Source organism: Eurosta solidaginis, chromosome 5, assembly GCF_040869045.1.
Source record: "Eurosta solidaginis isolate ZX-2024a chromosome 5, ASM4086904v1, whole genome shotgun sequence".
Classification (NCBI taxonomy): Eukaryota; Metazoa; Arthropoda; class Insecta; order Diptera; family Tephritidae; genus Eurosta; species Eurosta solidaginis.
The window spans coordinates 187,760,637-187,781,106 of NC_090323.1; the positions used below are offsets into that span (position 1 = coordinate 187,760,637).

The 20,470-nt window shown below is 35.8% G+C and overlaps 2 protein-coding genes across 29 annotated transcripts in view; one reads left to right on the forward strand and one right to left on the reverse strand.

The window, feature by feature from the left end:
- LOC137251880 (supervillin-like) overlaps positions 1–20,470 on the forward strand; it is a 505,292-nt gene that overhangs the window by 393,094 nt on the left and 91,728 nt on the right. The gene's annotated exons all lie outside the window — the stretch shown is intronic.
- Positions 1–20,470, reverse strand: part of LOC137251888 (threonine-rich protein) — a 372,454-nt gene that overhangs the window by 104,114 nt on the left and 247,870 nt on the right. The gene's annotated exons all lie outside the window — the stretch shown is intronic.

The window sequence follows — 20,470 nt, forward strand, 5'->3', positions numbered from 1 at the left end:
TTCAATTTAGAAAGTAAAATTTGAAATATTGATATAAAGCTCTTTTTCGCTAAGATATAGCTTAGTTTATTCGTCCACGACCTTTTAAAAATCCTTTATAAAAAAGTGGCGTGGTCCCTAACCGATTTCGCTAATTTTTCTTCAAAGCATTCCTTGTAGTAAAGGCAACCTCTCTGCCGAATTTTGTTACGATAGGTTTAACGATTTTTGATTTATGATTAATAATATTTGTAAAATTGATTTTATCACAAGTGGACGGTGCCACGACTATTTTAAATGTTTTTTTCAAATTTGTATCAAAAGTCTCAATATCAGTCCACACGTCAAATTTCAACATTCTGGGTGTATTATTTACTAAATTATCAGGTTTTTTGTATTTTCCAAAATTTTATATATATAAAAAGTGGGCGTGGTTATCATCCGATTTCGCTCATTTTCAATACCAATCTATTCTGGATCCAGATAAGCTCGTGTACCAAATTTGGTGAAGATATCTCAATACTTACTTAAGTTATCGTGTTAACGGACAGACGGACGGACGGACGGACATGGCTCAATCCATTTTTTTCGATACTGATGATTTTGATATATTGAAGTCTATATCTATCTCGATTCCTTTATACCTGTACAACCAACCGTTATCCAATCAAAGTTATAATACCCTGTGTACAAGTACGCCTGGGTATAAAAAGAAACTCGAAGACAAAAATTGCAAAGCGTCTGCCCAACAAGGTGGGCCAATGTCATGAAGCGGTATCCACTTACATTGAAAATCAGCCAGCAATATTTGAAGCCTTTGAAGAGATACCAAAAGGGAAAAACGACAAAAATTCAGCAAAGCTTCTCAGTTTCAAGCTGCTATTTCTAGCGTGCAATTCCAAACGTTGCTGTTGTTGTTGTAGCGATAAGGACACTCCCCGAAGGCCTTAGGGAGTGTTATCGATGTTGATGGTCCTTTGCCGGATGCAGATCCGGTACGTTCCGGTAACAAGCACAATAAAGGTACCAGCCCGACCATCTCGGGAAACGATTTGTTATGACCACATGCAGCCTTCTAGGCCATACCGCCCTCCCACCCCCTTGATCCCTCAAGAGTTCGGGGTCGCCATAGCCTCGGCTGTTAATGAAACAGGATTCACCACGGGTAGGTGAAGTGGACAATTGGGTTGGATAAGCTATATAATGCGCTGGCAACCCCTTGAGAGAGTTGCGCTACACAAGAATCCACGCATCAGTAAACATCAATTAAATAGACGCAACGTTGATACTGAGAGCGTCGAAGATTATTATAGAATCGCATTCTATATTCCATTCCTTGATGCATTCATAACTCATATCAAGAGCAGTTACATGAAACACCAATCAATTTTCGAAAATTTCGGTGTTTCGACAGCAACACCATAACGCACATTTTCTGCCCTCAAAAGGTTAAAATCATACTTGGGGAGTACAATCAGTCAGGAACGTTTGAATGGACTCGCTTCATTGAGTATCCATATTTGATATATCACTTTCTGCAAACGAAGTTTTTCAAAAAACCTAGGCGATTGTTGGGAAATAGTTATGGGAAAAATTAGTTTCTTTATGCTGTATGTGTTTAAAGCTTGAATATACAGCCATATTTTACTGACCGATTTTGGCTATGAACCCGAAAAACCCCCCGTAAATCTGCCACTGTATTTGAGTATACAGTTTTGTAACCCAATATTTTTGAAAACTTTCTCCAAAGATGCCTCCATTTAAAAAAAATGTTCACACTTTGTATGGAGAAAGTTAAAAACACCAAATAAATTCGAAATTCTCTCGAATTTCGAAAACGTTTTTGGGACTATTTTCAGCTACAAACTTCATGGAAGTTTTTACTTAAGTAGTTGCAAATAAAAAAGGAGAGTTTATTTAATAAAAAAACTCCACTGCCATTTTCTTGTTCGCTGCTGTAGCTCGAATCTAATTTTTGCTTGAACTTTTCGATTTGGCCGTTTAAACTAAGAAGAGCGGACAGATTTTCTTTAAACGGGCAAAGTGGCAAGATTAACTTAAATTGTAGTTTGAACTCGTCGGTTTCTGTTCAAAACCGAAATCGAATCTGTTTGGCCAGATTTTGGTGAAAATTTCCATGCACATTTAGACTTAATCAAGTACTTAACTACTTGTGAGCAAGCCATTGTGACAACAAAACATTTATCGCTTTTGTAATGGAAGCCCTGGTAATTAAAGTGGAGCGGTAGGGCGCTTGAGATCAAGCAATTTGTTTGTCAGTTAACCATTGCGTAATATACATACATATGTACATTATTATGTACTTACATACCTACGTACATACTAACCTACTAACCTATATCTATTGTCGCATTTAAAGTTCAAAGAAAAATGGGTTAAAAACTATATAAATACCCATAAAATTAAAAAAAAAAATTGTTTTTGTTTAAAAAGAAAATTCTAAACAATTATGCAAGTTTGAGTTAGGTTATATAGACATGTGTGTGTACACATAAGCATTTATATAAATAAATTTGTAAGCAATTCTTCTTGCTACACTTTGTGGTCTTCATTAATTTTGACTTGGTAGCGTCGGGCAATTTATTTCACTTTACTTGGTATAATAGTTTTCATTGGCTTTGCGTCAAGTGTCGCCGACACATTCGGTTAATTGAATCACAGCAAGCTATTGAAAAGGTACTGTGGGTTCGTTTGTGGCGAAACTTAGTCAGACCAGAAGTTCTTATGGAGAGTATAAAAAGCAAAGGTTGTCAGAAAACTTATCACAGGATTAAATAACAAAATTCTTATGACTCATTCAGAATGGCCATGCTTTAACCATTTACACTTGCGAATACGAAAAAACCAGTGAAAATTTTTATCGAAATTCATGGATTAAATTTTTTATTGGTTTTTATTTTTTTATTTTCGGCAAATTATATGAGTTTTGCAACTGAAATCATGCAAACAAATCTCAAAAACGTTTTCGAAAAAATTCAAAAATTCGAGAAAATTAAAAAAAATTTCGAACTTTTAATTTGGGGTTTTCTGAATTTTTTTGAGTTTGTAGATTTGTAGCCCAATAAATTTTAGACTGATAAAGTATAAGTTAAACGGCTCTCAAACTTCGCATTGGTATTTGACAAGTTTTTTCCGAAAATGCTTTATGATTTCTTCCATACGATGGACGAAAAGCTTATTTTTTATATGGAAGGAAATCTGAAACATTCTTCGGAAAAAAACCGTTAAAAATCAATGCAAATTTCGCGAGACTTATTACTTGTTCTTTAAAAAACAAATAAATAAATGTAGAAGAGATTTTAGGCCGAGCTTCTCTTCTCCTTTTAGTTTTTCCTACAAATTGACGGGACGGAACCTACTTGTTTTATGCCGATTCGGAACGGCATCTGCAAAGCAGATGAGTTTTCACTGAGAAGGTTTTCATGGCAGAAATATACTCGCAGTGCTTGCCAAACACTGCCAAGCGACGACCCCGCTTAGAAAAATGTTCTTCTATTTGAAAAAACTTCTTTCTAAAATTTTTATATTGCTTTGCCTGGGGCGTGGACCAGAGATCTGCTTTGAGTACTAATAAAATTAGTGCACTTAGTCATGAGCCAAAAAATTGTGTCTAAATGTGTACTTAGTCAAGTACATACAAATACTATGAGTGATTAGCACATAAAATAGAAAATACATACGAGTGCCCCGTAACACATATGTCTCATACATATATGTCATTGTTGAGTTTAAACTGATGTCATAGTCGCTTTAACTCAGTAGCACTTTGATTTCGTGCGTAATACACTGTATACTTCGTTTATCATCGGTTTTACTTTGGCGCCGTATTCAGTTTAGTTTCGTGCATAGCGTCAGAAGACTGATATGACTATATTCATTTTATTGCACTATTAGTCTTACTTATTCCAATTAGTGTTTTCGTATAACACAGTTGACTTTCTTGCTCAATAAGTCAATTGAGTACTGAACTGCTTCGTGGCTTATGAGCGGTTATTCATTTTACGAAGCATGACTATGTAAATGTGTGCTAGTTGACTTAGTCCACTAATAACCTTAAAAGATGAATGATTGCAGCTCACTGGCGTGAATCCAGAATCTTCGGTGTGGTAGGCGGAGCACGCTACCATCACATCACGGTGGCCGCATTACTTGTTCTTTGTTCGACTAAAATTGATAAAGCTACAAAAAACTCTGAATAAAAAATTTGAAGTTCTCTCGAATTTTTTCGAAAAGGCTAATAGATTGATTTGCATAGTTTTAGTTTCGAAATTCATAGAAGTCTTTATTACATTATCGAAAACGTAAAAAGAATTTAATTGAAGAAATTTGATAAAAATTGCAACTGCTATTTTCGTGTTCTCTGCTGCATATAATTTCCTTTAAATTTCAATATTTTTTATAGAAATTTATGGCCTCATTCTCTATTACGTAACGAACGTTAGTTTCGCCTCAGAGACGAGCCGCAAGAGTATTTGTACTATGTTAAACGACATAAAAGCTTTGTTCGCGTACTTTTCCAACAGAATCTTATAAACAGCCAAAATCCTCCCAACTATCAGTTGTTTCCTCTCATAGAGAAAAATATGTAAAAAAGTACGCGAACACAAATCCATCAAAAACTATCACAATTTGCGAACAGCTGATGAATTATTTGGCGGTATAAAAAATTATAAAAAAAGTTGAAAAAATGGAAAGCCCAAACAATTTAGAAGTTAAGTGTTCCCCAGGCACCTTTCAGAGAGTTGAAAACGGTAAGTATGACCTTTTAAATCGCTGAAGTAAAGTTAATGTATAAATATACATATGTGTATAATTTCATAAATAGACGCAGAGTACCGGGCTAAAGTGGCATCTCAATTTGCCATAGCAGCAAATGGAGTCTTTAGCCAGCAAATCCCGGAGGAAGGAAATGATGCCACACAAATTTTACTACCAGGCGCCGAGCCCGAGGAAGAAGAGTTGGAATTCATTTCCATAAAATCTCCCGCCGATGGAAAGTTATCCCGGTTTGATGCGCCAACAAAGATGTTAATCTCGTTAGTAAAAGAGCTGCGGCAAAAGGTGGGAAAGAGCGCCCTCTTTAAAAATAAAAAACAAATGTGGGAGGTGATCAGCACAGAGCTATGCCAGGCAGGCTATAATTTAACGCTGCACAGGTGGAAGGCAAATTCTTTAGCCTAGAGCGTCGGTATAAGAATGTGCAGTATAATAATTCTAAAACAGGCAGAGGACGGAAAACTTGTACTTTCCAGAAGTAAGTGTATCTATCATTAATCATATTTATCATTATCATTAATAATAGTTACTTTTAAGAGATTTAGACGAAATCTTTAAAGAAAGAGACACAATATTTCCGCAATGTGTTCTAGACAGCGAGAGCGAGAAGGTGGGACGGATTATGAGTCTGGATCAGCTACACCAGGTATGTTTACAGCCCATTGCTTAACAACTCCATTTTAAAAATATGTTGGAATCTTTTCAGATTCTGTAAAATCGTCTTGCAGTTCCAAGAGGAAGAAACTGCTATCGAAAGGTTTGCGGAGATGGCGGAGATACGAGAGGTAAAGAGGGAAAAGGCTGAAGAAAATATTAAAAAATTGTTGGGAGAAAATTTACGGAAAAAGAAAGAGATGACGAAGAGAGCAATTAGAGGCTCAAAAAATAAACTTGTTAGCTTCCATCGTAGATATTTTAAAAAAATAAATGATTTGTTGACCTCATCGTCGTTTTCATCATCATCATTACCATCATTTTCATCATCTTCATCCCCATCTTCATCTTCATCTTCATCTTAATCATCATTATCATTATCTTCATTATCATTATCACTTACTTACTTAATTGGCGCTTGTCTAAACGGTTATGGCCGTCCAACGAGGCGCGCCAGTCGCTCCTTCGCTCCGCCAACCGGCGCCAATTGGTCACAACAAGGGAGTTTAAATCGTTTTCCACCTGGTCCTTCCAACGCTGCGTTTTAATTCGCTGGACTACGAGGTCCTTCCCAATTCTGACTGAGCTGATGGTGTTGCTCAGCGTCATTTTGCACAGCCGTATAAGTTTTGCGGGGAAACCAAATTCAGACATAGCGGCATATAGGCAGCTCCTTTTCGTGCTGTCGAAGGCGGCTTTAAAATCGAGGTGATGTGTGTCGATTCTCTTTTCACGGGTTTTTTTCCAAGATTTGGCGCATTGTGAAAATCTGGTCGATGGTAGATTTACCAGGTCTGAAGCCGCACTGATAAGGTCCAAACAGCCGGTTCACGGTGGCTTCAATCTTTCGCACAATACACTTGAAAGGACCCTATATGCGATATTCAGAAGGCTGATTCCACGATAGTGCATTTTGCAGTATCCCCCTTCTTGTGGACTGGGCAAAGAACACTTAGATTCCAATCGTCCGCCCATATTTTGCTAAGAAGCTGTTGCATGCGCCTTACCAACTCCTCGCCGCCGTACTTGAATAGCTCCGCAAGCAATCTATAAGCGCCACGGCCTTGTTGTTTTTCAATCCGGTTATTGCTATTCTAACTTCGTCATAATCATCACTATCATCATCATTTTCTGCATCTTAATCATCATTATCATTATCTTCATTATCATCATCACTATCTCATCTTCATCTTAATCATCATTATCATTATCCTCATCTTCATCATAACTACATCATCTTCGTCTTAATCATCATTATCTTCATTTATATTTTTATTATATAATTATAACTTTTTTTAAACAATTAATGTAATGAATTATTTACTGTTGTATCCATTAAAAACCGCAGAAAAACATTTATAACATGCTAGCTAATTTATTTTAATTGTTTTTGTAAAAACTCATTTATAAAAAACTAGCAAAAACCCTTCCTCTTCCTCCTGCTCTTCCTCTTCTCCCTGCTCTTTCTCCTCTTTCTCTCCCTCTACCCTACCCCTACCTCTGCATCTTTCAGGTTAACCACCCTCATCCGAACAAAGTCTAACATTTGGTTTGGATGGGTGAGCCCGTTCTTCTGTTATAAAATTACAACGAAAAGTGGCATTAATTTTTATATATGTGACCCGGCCTATGAAAACGTGGCTTATGACTAAAAAAAAAAAGAAAGCTACTAAGAAACTGAAGAAATGCATTGTTTATCTTTAACAGCTGTTTCTCGCAAGTTCTTTTTTGAGTCATAAGCCACCTTTTCATAGGCCGGGTCACATATATAGATATATTTTTTAAACAACTTTTTGTAAGTTAACATTCATAAGTTTACAATCAAGGCTCCATAGGGATTACATATCGCATACTTTCAAGTCTTTTATAAATGAATGAAATAAATTATAAATGAAATATATAAAATTATAAATGATATATAAAGTTTAATTTGCTTGACGGGTTTGATTAAGTTGTTGTTGTATATTATCGCAGATAGGATTTCTAACAGAATTTCCACTGGTAATTTCACCGTTAACTGTTATTTCGTTTACTACCTCTGAAGTTGTTTCCGGAGTAAATTCCAAGTCAGTTTCATCAGCAAGGTTGTGCAGAACACAGCACGCCCTCACAAAGTGACACAGTTTCGTCATACCTTTTAGTTTACAATGGTATAACTGTCTAAAACGTTGCTTCAAGATGCCGAAGCTGTGTTCTATGGCTATCCGTCCAGAACTCAGTTTAATATTAAATTGTTTTTGAGCATTGGTAAGATGACCATTATCTTTATATGATGTCTCCACAAATTTGTTGCAGGGGTAAGCGGAATCAGCAAAGAGGTAGTATTCTGAAAAAAAAAAAAAAAAACAATATTAACAGCATTTTTTCGAAAAAGTTCTTACCTGTACAAAGCGATGGTAATTTGTCGTGAAGAGAAGAATTTTTAAATACCCAGCTGTCGCGGCAAGAGCCCGGGTAACCCACGAAAATATCAATAAATTTTTTTTCCTCGTTTTTCTTTCGTTTATTTGGCTGGTCTATCTTTATGTGCTTTCCGTCAATGCAACCTAGTATGAAAAATTAGTGCAAATAAATATTTGCCTTAAAGATAGTGAATTCCCTTACCTATGGCCTTGGAAAAAAGAAATTTTCCTTCAAAAAATAGACTAGACGCTTCCATTTGATGTTGAGTCGGCCACACAATGACTTGCGGACTTAAGGAGCTTATAAACATTGTAACTGGGTGAATTGCAATGCAAATTGTAGATAACGAAAGGTTATAGCGATCAGCCAAATCCATGTAACAGCAGCCTGCGTGCCCAGCAAACCACAAAAATATGAGCAAGTGCTCACTTTCAGATAAACGTTTATCGTTTCGAAGATTTCTGTAGAAATTTGAATTTGAAAACCGAACACTAAGGTTGTTAAGCAGATCTCTTGAAATCCGAAAATGATTTCGAAATTCCTTTTCGGTATATGTTGGTACAATTTCCTTGAAATAATTTAATATGCAGCTACGAGGAGTTTTTCACTGAGTAGCAGAAATCCGCTTTCGTAAGGGTTGTCTAGCGCCAGGAACTTTTGCAAAATTACAAATTCTTCATCGTCACTTTCACTATCACTCTCCGACGATGATGATTCCATGCAAATTAAAGGGGCACTAAGGAGTGATTCCTTTTCATCATTTGTACGCCACTTGCTATTTGTTTTAAAAATGAAAAGAAGCTTGAAACTAAACAAAACTGCAAAAAATCCATTATATTTACATTGATTATCGTTGTCCAAATCCCGGAATGGCAACGTTCTGTCATAGCTGGTGGATGTCCGTAAAGTTTGTCCATCTTGATCCGCGAGAGTCACCAATTCATCCAGATGTTCGACCTGATTATTTTCATTAACATATACCTTTTCCATGCTTTATTTTCCGGCTGCAATACTTGAATTAAATTTCGCAATTTGCGTAAATTACAACTAACAGTTTTTCGATCAGCTGTTTTTCTCTTTGTAAATTGCTGTTGGTAAAAATTTTACCAACAGAAAATTGCAGCTCCCTGCAAAATGAAATGTCACTTTACTCTCTCCTTTTCTTCATTTTTTGTTGGAGAGCCGGGTACGCGAACAGAAAAACTTGCAAAGTTTGCAAAATTTGCAAAATCAGCAGAAAACTGCAGTACCCGAACGAAGCTAAAGTAAAACACGTAAAGGCCGAATTCAGTACCAGGTGTTGTTATCCCAACAGCTGATTGCTTCTTCTTGATTATTTTCCATACAACGCCTTGTACTACAACATGTCAGTTACTCGGAAGCAATGAAAATTTTGTTTTGACTTGGCATTCTTCTGCATGGCGAATTGGTTGAATTCGCTTTGCCACCACCTGATTTGGATTCGCCTTGGGCCGAACGAAAATGATAGAGAACACCATTGCTAGACCAGAGAATTTAAACACAATGAGAAGGCGTTATTTTGGCATCCACTGCTTACGATCCATTTGCATGTGTCACGTCTTGCACTTCACCACTATTCCCCAAATTCATGTTAACTTAACAGGGTGCAAGACGTAACAGAAAATTCTCTTAACGATTTCCGCTGTTCGTCTGTTACCAAAAAATCTCTGATCAGAGCAAATATATTGGAAATTTGAATTTTTTGATTTTTTGTAAATAAATTATGATGGTTGGAAGGTTGAAGTCTTCGGCACAACCGAAGACAGTCCTGTCCTTACTTGTTTTTTTTTATATTCAAAGTGTGAATTTGAATCTGTGCCTATGATTCAGGGCAAAACAAAAACAAAAGTGCTACAAGTGTATAGGGGTTGAGCAGCTCCGATGTAAAGATATATTTTGACAAGTATAAAATACATTATTCAGTCAACAAATATAGTCAAAAAAGATTCAGAAAGCTGAATTAAAAATTATTATAAATTTTTGATCTCCTAAAGTAAACACATTTGATTCAAATATGATTCCAAAATGTGGTTGAAAAAATATATTCAGTGTTTGATCATCTAAAGTATTCATATTTGATTATTTCTTTTGTTCAATTGTATGGTAACTCATTATTTTGTCAGAAAGAATAATCAAATTATATTGATATGTAGGGAAATTGAAAATTTAATCACCTAAATGGTGAGTGGGTATAAACAAACCTAGATTGGTATATATGTACACACATATATTCCTAAACTAAAGATCAGCCTACACCCCCATTTCCCACCCACTTCATTGATACCAATATATCCATGCATAAGCTAACAAATGTTTGTAGATACACATGTTCAAATAAAAGACAAACTGTTTCAATCAACCACTTCCTACAAAAACTATTCTTACGCACAAGCATATGTACAAATCTATGTTCATATGTAAGCTAAGAAATATTTTTATATTCGCATGTTGACAAACAAAACAAAATTCACTTCAACCATCCAACCATACGCACAAGCACACATACATATGTACATATGTATGCTCATGTTTTGTATGTAAATCGCGAAATCCTGAAAACTAGCTTCCTCTTGATTTTTCATTCATAAATGCTTCTTCTTAAGTTGTTAGAATTGGTGATAGAATTCGGCAACATAGCATTTTGCAATTCGGCAACATGGCATTTGATAAAATCGTCAGAAGACAAATTTTTGCGATTTTATAAATTCCAATTTCGATGCATATTGGGGGTATTCATAATGACGAGCATAACTACTTTCATAACCCCGCACTTTTCCTATGAAATAATACCAAACTATTTATAAGCCTGTATGAAAGTACTAATATGGTAGTAAAAAATGCAAATAGACATGCACAGATATTGCCTAGTAAATGTCCACTAACATATTAGCAATATAATCTAAAAATTTCCATCCATTGTTCATATAAATTATTGCAAATAATTTTCTCATATCCTGAATTGCCGAGTTGTCACAGCTTATGGACATTTTTATTTGCTATTTGAAGCCCCCTATCATATTCTGCCGAAAAATTGTTCGCGCAGTCACGCAGCCAAATTTGCAGCAACTGTGTTGCAGTTGTAACATAAGAGTGGTGTTTTACCCGTTTCTGGCCCGAATTCGCACTGTGACGTCATACTGTATATGCTGACTTGTTTATCACATGTCAGTACAAAGTAAGAATTTTACATTATTTTCATAGATAAAAATTAATATATGGGAGCGGCGAAATAAATTAAAGTAATTTTGCGAAGAAATATAACATTATTTCGCAAAAGAGCAATAAATTCGTTTATTTTAATTTTATAATAAATTCCCCTTTTAGCTGTGAGTTATTAAAGGTATAAACGGCAACACTTTTAACCACCGACGACACATAATTTGGCTCGTGCCTATTGTATTTCGTCGGCTAATTGCTACGAGCATTGATATTTACATATCCATGGCCGTATACGCGGATTGCCATAATTGATTTGGTCGCTTCATAACGCGGAAAGCGACAAGTTGTTTTATTAATAACTTAAGACACTGCCACAGCATCAAAGCGACCAAGCTTTTCATACATGTCTGCCTTTAATTGGAGTATTATTGAATATGTATATATGTATGTACATTTGTACTTTTTTGCTTTGGTTTGTATTTTCATACATATATATTCAATGATACAATGCTCAACATCTGATCAACAGGCACATGTCTTTTGTGTATTGTTGGTCTTATTTACATATTTAAGGGTTGATTTGAGGCAGGTCAAATGTATTTAAGTTTGACTTGGCTTATCAAACCTGCCTTTGAAAATATTCAAGTACATTGTACTGAATAACACATATAAAATGCTTTAGGAAATTTCTTTATAGGTACCTCCCCTCCCACCCATAGTCCAAATAATAACTAAATAATTGTTTATTAATTCAATTGTTATCAAATATTTTATTTATTTAAATTTTTCAATTTATTAATAATTCATACTTCATGGTTAATATGCATACATTTTATGCAAATTAACGTTTTATAAATATGCAATGGATTTCGTGTGCACAGAAATTCCAAGTGTGCAAATGCCGTCGGCAAAACACTATTTGCATGCATATTTCAATTTGCATACATTTTCCTAACATTTTAATTTATTAACAAAAAGGGATGGGATAATTCATAAATGTATGATTAATTTACATACATTTCATGAAAGGGCATATTTTGGGTATATGAATAGGTTTTTGTTTGTAAAGAAATAAGCAAAATTTCTGCAATTTGCATCAACATAAAACAAGCAAATATATTGCTATTATTATATTAATTAAGTTCAAATTCGTATTAAATCATAAAACAAGCAAATATATTGCTACAAGTAATAAAATTTAAATTTAATTAATCCTACTAAATACCTATATTCCCACAAAGAAATCATATTAAGAGAAAATCCAGAGAATTTATACACCAGCTGAAACTGTTGACAGAGAATTTTTGCTGTTAACTGGTTAACATTGAAATTGGATTGTGTGTGGTGAAGTGCAAGACGTGTTCACATGCAAAAAAGTTGGAATCTAGCAAAAACGCCTTCTCATTGTGTTTAAATTCTCTGGTGTTATGATGTGTAAATGTGCTAAGTCGTCAGATTTAAAAAAAATGTGCTAAGTGAACCTGTCAATAATATCAATTTGAATTACTAGTCATTTCTTTGTGCGCGCATTTTATTTATTTATTTAATTCATTCAGTCTAAAAATACATGCTTTGTTTTTGTTGTTGTATTAATGATACAGACACTCCCCGAAGGCTTTGGGGAGTGTTACCGATGTAGATGGCCCTTCGCAGGATATAGATCCGGTACGTTCCGGTAACAAAGCACTATTAAAGCACTACTAGCTCGACCATTTCGGGAACGATTGATATGACCACATTAAACCTTCTAGGCCATACCGCCCTCCCAAACCCCTAGTTCCATGAGGAACTTGGCGTCGCCAGAGCCTCGGCTGTCAATGAAACAGGATTCGCTACGGTTAGGTGAGTTGACAATTAGGTTGGAGAAGCTATATATTGTGCTGGCAACCCCTTGAGAGAGTTGCCTACACAACCCAATTGAGACATACCTTTGGTGTTTGATAAATGCTTTGCGCTGACTTTTATCTACTTCAATTTTTACATGTCGATAACTACATACTTCGTTACAGACCAGTTAAAAATAGAAAACAATTCAAGCTTAAATTTATATAAGCTGTTATTAAAATTAATAACACTACTGAATCGATTTTCTAGATGTAGAGTCTTAGTTATAGGTTCATGCATAGCATAATTCGTTTTATGAGTTATTTCGATACGTAATCTATTATGCCGAAGATCACTCAGTGGAATACATGGAATGAACAAATTAGATAAATCAGAGCAATTCGTGCTAAAGTTTATTACATTATAGGCAAGCATGAGTGAGATAAAAGTTCTTCTGTCATGCAAAGCCTGAATACCAAGCAATTTGTGACTGCTGGTATATGATGGGAGGCCGTATGGCCAGGAAGCATACGTAAAGCGATTTTGTAGAAATTTTTGGAACTTTCTCAATTTTATAGGAGTTAGATTTATAGAAAGGATTCCATATTATTGAGCATTATTCAATACCACTTCTGACCAACGATATATAAAGTGCCTTCAACGCCATAGGGTTCTTAAAGTCACTGGTATTTCGTGTACTGAACCCAACCATTGCAACAAATTTTGAAACAACGAAATCAATGTGACTAGAAAAAGAGAGTTTGGAGTCAAAAATTACACCCAAGTCTTTACCCTCTTAACAATGATTAAGAGATTTAGCATTTAGTTTGTAGATAAAGTATGTGGCAGTTGTCTTTATGGAATAAAACACAACACAGCATTTGTTTGAATTTAAAAATAAATTATTGTCCGCGCACCATCTGGCAAAAGAGTCCAGGTCAGAACCGTTAGAAATAAAATAAATAAATAAATAAATGTAAGGCGCGATAACCTCCGAAGAGATTTTAGGCCGAGCTTCTCTTCCAATTTACGTTGCGCTCTTTTTTTTAATTTTTCCTACAAATTGGCGGGACGGGACCTACTTGTTTTATGCCGACTCCGAACGGCATCTGCGAGGCAGATGACTTTTCACTGAGAGCTTTTCATGACAGAAATACACTCGGAGTGCTTGCCAAACACTGCTGAGGGGCGACCCCTTTCTTCTAGTTGAAAAACCTTATTTCTAAAATTTTGATGTTGCTTTGCTCGGGGTGTGAACCCAGGGCATTCGGTGTGGTAGGCGGAGCACGCTACCATCACACCACGGTGACCGCCAATAGTTAGAAATAGTTTCACAAATAAATAGTATTTTTTGTGAAATATATAGTTTTAGTGTTTTATTTTAATCATTAAAGGGGAGGAGTGATGGGGAAACATATTGAGTAAAAAGTGCTAAGTCAAGAGAAACAAGTAAGGACGGGACTGGGACGGGATGGGGCTGAACAATAATCTTATCCAGTTCGTAATCTCCAAATAATAGGATGTATAAGATAAGAATTATATAGTGAACAGATGTACATACCTAAACGATTTTTAAGATAAATATAAAATAAAAATGGCAAAAAATCCACTTATCTGAACGATCGGTTGTATGGGATATATATTATATATAAAAATAAAAAAATGAAAGAATGAAGATATAATAGAATATTTATCACCAAGTTTAACGTTTTTATATCGGAAATTAAGGGAGAAGAAGCCAAAAATATTTCTATCTGAACGATCGGTTGTATGGGATATATACTAGATATAGCCCGATCAAAGTAATATTTTCAGAAAATCTGCTATGATATATTAAAATTTATATCACCGAGTTTCACGTTTATACTTTCTAAATTGCGGCAGGAATGACCAAAATCGTCTTATCTGAACGATCGGTTGTATGGGAGATCCGATCCTACCGTATCCGACAAATGTCTAATATAATACAAAAATACATCCTTGTGCCAAATTTCATTGAAATATCTCAAAATTCGAGGGACTAGTTTGCGTTCAAACAGACAGACGGACGGACAGACGGACATGGCTATATCAACTCGTCGACTGTCATGAATTGATTGCCATTTAAAGTATTTATATATTAATTTTGCCACTTAATTGATTTTGCCCACATTTCTCTTTCTTAACGACTACTGATACTCGAAATCAATTTGATTTTACAGTGCGAATTCACGTTTTAAGTACTTATGTTGGAGGCAGTTTTAGGTGTTACACCAAATTATAATTTTAATATATTACAGTAGTTAAGTTAACGCGATTCCTTCAGAAAGAAAGAAGATCAGAAAAGCGAACAAATATCGAGCGGGGTAGGGTCTTTGTAATCACTGGCATGGGTCTCATGCATAGAAATTGAGCGTTTGCTCTCACTGGATTTTTTAGATAAAAGGTGATTTGTTTGTTAATATTAAAAAATAAAATCCCAGCTTAAACAGGAAAAACTGAGTCTGAACAAATGCTTACTTTTTATGCCTGAGGTTTACCGTTTCGCTATCCAACAACTTTTTACCTTTTTTTTTGCAGTTTCTGCATGCATGGCTTTCAGATGTTAGTGATTCATATATAACTCTATTACACTCATCCCGGCTTTCACATATTTTTTCTCCACCGATAAACATTTTTAGCACACCTTCAAAAATACCACTTGCTACTGTATGATCGCTATCTTTAAATTTTATCGATAAGAAAAGAGCTTATCAAAATTCCGAATGCTTCGTAAAAAACAAAATTAATGCGCAATGCAGCTTTTGGTTTGTTATGAGGCAGTGTGAAAAAATAAAAAATATTGAATCGATAGATAAAATCGGCGGCTGTCATTGAACATCGCTTCTACAAAAAAAAAATTCTCGTGTTGAGAACAATCTTATAGACAGAGCATTTACAATATGAATTTCGTTACAGTTTCTAATAACAGGTCGGTCTAAAAAAGTTGAGATCGGATAAGACCGGATATCAAAACATATCATAGTTTTTTACACGATTCTAATTAATTCAATGATAATCATTCTGAACCATGTCGTAAACTACGCTAAACTCCATTATTGACCTAATTTTTATTGGATGATTGGCGAAATATGACAGAAAGTCCAAAAAATACCTATACCAAAACTACTGTTACTCTGACACGTTCCATGTGTGAACATTTTTGCTCACAATATCTAGGAACCACAAGGGTCAATAGATATGGACTCTATTTGACACCAAAAGAGATACTCAGGGAGTGAGCATAAGCCAATCAAGAATTAAAAAAGAGAAACGGAATAGGAAAAGAAAAAGCAAAATGGAAGGAAAAATAAATCAAAAGAAAGAAGGAAATATAAACAAATGATAAAATCGCTGTTGATAATAATGAACATAATAACGACAAATGTTTATAATGATAGTGAAAATGAGGGCTCTACAGTTGCAAGCAAGGTTACACTTACAGCTACGGTTAGCTACTATGATTTATGTTTACGGGTGCGATTAGCGGTACGACATTGATTATAACGGAGTTGATTTCAGATGCTGCTAAGGCTATAATTATCTTTTGGGTAACGATAACGGTGACTTATACGGCTATAGCGAAGTTGCTGCTTACTCACTATATCCCTCCGCTTCTGATTCTATCTCTTATCCCTATCCTGTATTTGTTGTTGTAACCAAACCCCGAAGGTTTTGGGGAGTGTTATTGATTGTCCTTTGCCGGATGCAAATCCGGTACGTTGCGGTAACAAGCACCATTAAAGTACTACCGACCATCTCGGAAACTATTTAGTATGACCACATGATACCTTCTAGGTCATCACGCCATTCCCACCCCCTAGAGCCACGAGGAACAACCCCGTGAATTAATTTAGTATTTTAGTCGCCTCTTTTATGCCTCCTAACCCGCCCCCTTCCTTGCCTTCTACCACTACTTCATGCTCCTTTCCTTCTCCTTTCCTTCTCCTATCTATTCCCGCCCTCCCGCGCCCTTTACCACTCTCTATACCTCCCCTTCCCAGTTCCTTTCGAATTGTAACCTCGATAGATAAATCCAAAACATGCTACTTACCAACCCTTAAGGCAAATCGTATAAGTTTAGGAGTGGCCGCGAATGGTTCCGAAAATAAGTGATATTAAATATTTGGTTTTGTATGCTACCCACCCATATCTTAGGCTCGTTTTACCATCACAAATAAAACTTTATGGAGCAAAGCAAAAGCCTAAGGCCAACAGTCGCTTACAATGAAGCAGCGCCTTCTTCTTGCAGCGATATGATATGCACGTTGAACCATCTATACAATCCAACCTCCTTCTTCCATGATAAACTTGGAGTCGCCAAAGCCCCGCCTGCTAACTAGGGGCATGGTACATTTATACTTTTAACAGGATTCGCCTCGAGTTGATAATTGGGCTGGAGAAGCTATAAATTGCGCTGGCAACCCTTTGAATCAAAGCCTCCTTTCGCTGTTATGTTTATGGCAAGAGCGTAGTGATGGTGACCTTCATTTTCGAGTCATATATGTACATGTATAAAAGTTTGAACATCATACTTCTTGAGGACTCGGTAGTTACACCTTTCTTTCTAGTAAAAACAAACTCTTTGGGTTGAAAGCTCTTCACCACTGACAAAAATATAGTAGTAAATAAATAATTATTCCAAAGTAGCACCACTTTTTATTCGTGAAGTTATGGAATGCTCTATCTCATCAATAGAGTGTGGAAATCAATGCGGAATACTACAAAGGGAAGGTTTACAGAGCCATTTACATACTAATGTGGAGAGAAGTAATGTGAAATAATATTTCTGTTTTAGCACGATCATGCACTAGGAACAACTTTGAGTGCAAAATATAAGTCGAAGATACTGTAAATACCTTAGAGCTGTTAAACTCCATCAAGTGTTTTTTAAAAGAATTTGCATCGGACCGCATATTCGTCAGTAGTGTACATACCACACAGTAAAAACGAAATAAATGATTGAAAATGAAATAATCATAAAAACTGCAATTAAGAAATACTCGCCAAAACATGCGCTTATCAGAAAAGAAAAAGAGTACACAGCAACAAAAACGCGGAGGCGAAATAAAAAACATAACAATAATAAATCACGGTTTCTACAACGAAACTTACAAAGAAACAGATTTCAGATATACCGTAAACATGAACTCCAACAAGAGAAAACAGAACACAATACGAACATTTTATTAAGAAAAAAACTGGAATGCAATAAAGCAGAGAATAAAAGCAGAAATGTAATTAAAAAAACAAATGAAAGAATTCGAACTTAAGTAAAAAGGTATGTCGTATGACTCAGTGAAAATAAACTTGAAGAAGAAATCTGTAATGTGGAATGTCAAAGTACGTAGCAGCTTTGCTCCAACACACAAAAGGGAGAGCTCTTATGCGCAACTTGCCTACGGTCAGAACAGAGGCCTTTATATGATGATGCGGTGGCTCGCTATAGCCTATTGGCGCTTCAGCTTCCGCGCATGCGCAAACATTCAACCTTGCTTGTCTGCAGTACCTCTAATAAAATCCAATAAGAATAACAAGCGTTCAAAAAATAGAAAAACATTTACGGACAATATAGCAATCAATGGCATGAGTTCGAGTAGCTGAACTGACGTTAACAAATAAGCCAATGAAACTGAGTTACATCTCATGTACTGTTGAAAAGAGTACAACAAAATCTTTGAAATCTTAGCGGCAGTAGCATTTGCTTTAGGCTGAAAAATTATAAAAACAATTCTTCAACTGCTTTCAACTTCAACTTACACAATTGTCCAATTGTTCATTTATCAAATTGAACAAAAGAACCCAATTACAGAGTTATGCACGAGTTACAAATAAGTAATATAACAACAACAAAAGCAATAAGAAACCAACTAAGCTGTAGAAAAAACATTGAAAAATCACAATGTCTGTATATGTATGTACATACATTGCAAGTGACTTTGAGATCATCTGCTGTCTGTCTAGATCTAGCAGGCTAGCGAATGCAATCGCGCGCATAAGCACATTTACCGACCAGAAGACGAGAAGCTAAAAACCTTCACAGTCAGTTAGAACTAGGATGTTGTGGTCAGCTGGTATGCCCAGTCTGTCATTTTGACGTTCAGTCAAGTTGAATTGCCATCCAAATCGTGGCAGACTATCTGCGGCAGCTGCGTGCAAACTCTAAAGTTTTTTCTTCTCTGTTTTTTTTTTCGCTTTTCGAGTGAATCATGGAAGCTGGAACCGCGCAGAGACTTTGACGTCTGGAGTCGTGATTAAAAATGAGCGCGCCATTAAGCTGCACAAATAAACAGATTTGTAGTATCAAGAAATGCATTATGCTACAGATATTTGCGCTGTAATAAAGTTGGACTTGTAAAAGTCGTAAATGATGCTGTGGTAAATCCTGTAAGAAAAATTCTAAGTAAGTCAGGTCACTCCGGATTGACTGGTAGCTGGTCTGTGATTCAATTCTTAGATTGTAAAACCCGCCGTATCTTGATGGGTGGAAGATTCACGATATGAACGCTCGGCAGTAAAAATAGGACTTAAATTAGGAATGAATAAAAGCGAGACCGTAAAGTGACACAAGTATAGTTTTTTCCATAACACGAAGGCAGCAGATCATTCAATTAAATGTAGAACTACTTCGGGACAGTGTTTCGTGGACATGTGTTAAGCGATGACTTCAAAAACACTTCGAGATTTAAAGCAACATCTAGATTCTTTTTAGAATCATTTCGAGACTATTTAGGGGCCCATTCGTAACAGCTTTATGATTGCTTCCTGATTAGTTTAGGTACCACTTCGTGTCGACTTCATTATCATTTCGAAACCATTTCGGGACAGTTGCGGGATCACTTGGGGACTATTTCCTGACTGTTTCGGATCCAATTTGGAATTTTTTCTGGATTGTTTTGGGAATAATTTCGAAACTATTTTGTGGGAATATCTCCGAATAATTTCAAGTTTATTTTAGATATCAGTTCGTGCAAAACTTTAGAACTATTTCGAGAACAATTTAATGATCACTTCTGGATTTTTTTTAGGTACCGCTTCGGTGCAACTTCAGAATCATTACGGGACAATGTCGTCACACTTACAGGGTAATTTCAGGATTACTTTGGGTTTATTCTCAGATTTGTTTCGCAACCAATTTGAAACAATTTCAGGATTATTTTAGATATCATTTCGGGAAAACTTCAGAATCATTTCGAAACTGTTTACGGACAATTATGGGGCATTTACAGGATCACTACTGGATTATTTTGCTGAATCAGTTTCATAAATACTTCGGGATTATGTTATGTATCACTTCGGCACAACTGTAGAATCACTTCCATATTATTTCGAGACCATTTTGAAACCAGTTTGGAACAATTTCAGCATTATTTTAGGTATCATTTCGGGCAAACTTCAGGAGACTCTTTCGGAACAATTTTGGGACAGTTTTAGCGCCATTTTGGGTTTGATCAGGGACAATTTTGGACTCCTTTCGAGACCAATTTGGAACAATTTCAGAATTACTTCGCAGTGTATTATTGAGTCACTTCATGCTTAATGATCAGCTTTTGCCAGGTCTAAGTTAGATGAGGGTCAGAAGGCCTGCACGCGAACTTCCCACCCTTCCACTCGG